Below are 3,346 nucleotides of genomic sequence, written 5' to 3'. Positions count from 1 at the left end.
ATTAAAAAATTAAACTTCGGAAAGCTTGATTGTTTAATTTTTATTGCATCAATTCTCCCTGGTACTACCAATGAAGCATAGGTCCCAGTACCAACCATTTGCTGGCATCTATCACAAGTAGGACTCTAATAGAGAAGAGTCCTCTTTAAATTCACTTGAAGGAGGTTAACTTGGAAATCAAGAGCTCTGTTGGAAGCGAGTTTCAACAAGGCACATCCAGATTGGTAGGAAAACAATAAAGGTACAGATAGGAGATGCAGACTGATAACAGCAACGCTGAGCTATAAGATCAGCATACCACCCCTGAGAAAGAGAAGCCAAATATATCATATAAAAAATGTAGAATGGTATCTAAAGGAATTAAAAGATCATGACAATAGAAACATCTTAATTCTTGTGAGGAACAAGAATTATTTACTTCCTCTCATGGCAGTTCCAGTAGATGAAGCAAGAGATTTTGCTAAAGAGAATGGTCATCCACTGTCATCCACTCTAAACTTCACCAAGTTAGAACTGCTTTACAGGCAATCCTCCCAGGGGTATATCATATTGTTTCTCAGAAACAAATGAAAGATGTGAAAATGACTTCTCTCTAAACAATAATGTAACCCTAATTATGATTTACCAACCATTAATAAAAAGTCAAAGGTATGATGAGGTCATAACGTATAACTCAATACTCTTCTTACCTATGCTGCTGTATATAATTTAATTTGCAGGTCATATACTCAAACATATGTGAAATTCACCTAGCTAAAATATAATAACAATTCTTAAAAGAAAGTCTTTTAAATTTCCTTAAAAATAGAGTTAAATATTTGTCTAAAATCAGAGAGCACAGTCTTTTTGAACATAACAGCAAATGAAAAAACAATTAAGGAAAATTGATATATTACCTAAAATTTTAAATCTTATACATGAGAAGACACCTTAACTGGAATTTTAAGGCCAAATTTTAGAATAAAATTTGAAAAATTTATAATAAGTTTTGACTATCATTAATATGTAAAGAGTTCTTGCAAATCAATAAGAAAAATTTTAAAGCCAGTAGAATTATGCTAACACATTATTGGGTATTTTAGAAGTAAATTTAAATTTAAATTTTTACTATTCAGTAAAAATATTACCTCATTAGTAATCTAAGAAACATAAATTTAAAGAAAAATGAATTTTTTCTATTAAATTGGCAAATATATTTTGAACTATATCAAATGTTTTAGAATTATGCATACTCTGTCATCTAGCAAAACATTATCTTAAGGGAGTAATAATGGATATTCACAAAAGTATATGGCCAAAGTTGTTAATGACAGTGTTATTTGTAATAGCCTAAAAATGTAAATCCTTTAGAAGTCAAACAATAGGAGATTAAATTAAATCAATTTTGATAAATTCCTACAATAAGAAAAATACAATAATGTAGTAGTTAAGAGCACAGAGTCTAGTTTTAAGTTAGCTGGATTCAGATATGAATCCAGTAAATCCTGACTTTAGAGCCTTGGGCAAGTTATTTACTTTTTCTAAATCTCAGTATCAGTGAAGATCCTAAAAGTGCTTAAGAAGATGATGGACATGAGCATTAAAGGAGAGAATCCAACAGTGCACTCATTATATACTGTCTAGATGATATGCCGATGAAAATTAGCTATCGGTATTTTCTTTTACAGAATATCATGTAGACATTAAAATGATGTCTCAGTAGACCATATAATAAAATGGGGAAATGTTTATGATGTATCGTTAATAGGAAAAAGCAAGATATAACATTTTATGTATAGTATAATACAAATTGTATAACAAGAGAAACATAATGCAGGTATTAAAAAGCCAGAAGGGTACATCAAAATGTTAACAGTGTTATTTCTAGATGACTAAACTATTTTCTCCTTTGTAATTTTCTACATTTTCTGCATTTCCTTGCAATGAACACCTATTTTGTAATAAAAATAGTCATCATAAATAAAAATGTAATCTGATATATGGCTGAGTATGTCCAGATTTCCTCTCCTCAACCATCCCAAAAGATTATACAACTATACTAAAAGGTTATATCATTTTTATTTTTCCAAAGTTATAGTACTTATTATACTTTATCAACATTTCTTTTTTTTTTGTATGTAGGCTATGATTAAATCCAAAGTAACATTTTCCCTTCACTGCTTTCCCTGCCTTCTGGCAGATAGAATTATCAGGAAGGCATGTCAAGAATGTATTTTCCTGGTAATAACAGATATAGTGCCAGTGACTCATTTGAAGTGGTGTTTTAATTTTTTTTTCCTTTGTATCCTGATAGAAGTAAGAGTATAGACATAATGACCCTTTGCTGATTTGCCAATATTCAAAAGAATTTTTTTTCCTTTGTTAGAATTAAAGCCAATATAGAATCTATTTGTACCTTTTAGAATGAACTATTCTAAGCTTCTTAAATAACAAATATAAAATGTTTGAAATGATAATATTTTAAGTGCCAAGCATGTAATAGATGATCAGCAAAGATTTATATGAAATGGAACTGAAATAATTACCAGGCACTGTGTACGAAATGTTCGTATTGAACTTACTAAGTTCTTAAATTTCAGACATGTGTTTCACTATTTTCAGACAGAAGACGTCTATAAAGTTTTGGTCTGGGGACTTGGGAACCCATATTTTAACTTGCTATTCATCCTACAAAAGTCCCTGTCTTTACTGTTCGTTCTCTTAGAGCTTGATTAATACTTCGTATCACTGGTAGAATGTCCATCATATTAGTCGGGATTAGATTTGGTTAATTTAACAGAAAATACAACACAAAATAGCACTTGCTATTTTAGAAAAGTTTAAGTTAAGAACTCTGAAGGCAAGCAGTCCATGACCAGTAAGGCAGTTCCACGAGTTCTTCAGAAACTTCCACACAGTCCTTCTGATTCATCATTCTGCCATCCCTGAAGGGTGTCCTTGACTCCAGGATCCAGGATGGCTGACGGAACTCCAACCAGCACAGTCATGTTCCAGGCTGCATGGTACCTGTTGGCTAAGCTGTCTTCCTTTTAGGAAAGATTATGCTTCTGAGATCACTCACGAAGCTATTGGCTGCTGTTAGGTCCTTGCTGACTGACTATTGGCTAGAAACATCAGTTTCATGCCATATGAGTCATTCCATGCAGCAGATTACAACATGGCAACTGGCTTCCCTCAGAGTGAAAGAGTGAGAAAGGACACCCTGATGGAAGCCAAGGTCTCTTTGTAACCTAATCTGGGAAGTCACATCCCCTCATTTTGTCATGTTCCATGCATTGGAAGGTCCATTTCATACTCAAGAGGAGGCAAATCGAGAGAGGAATTATTGGGGACCATTTTCGAAGTG

The sequence above is a fragment of the Pteropus vampyrus genome, unplaced genomic scaffold, assembly GCF_000151845.1.
Source record: "Pteropus vampyrus isolate Shadow unplaced genomic scaffold, Pvam_2.0 Scaffold9, whole genome shotgun sequence".
NCBI classification, from domain to species: domain Eukaryota; kingdom Metazoa; phylum Chordata; class Mammalia; order Chiroptera; family Pteropodidae; genus Pteropus; species Pteropus vampyrus.
Note: the sequence above shows the minus strand (reverse complement) of the source record.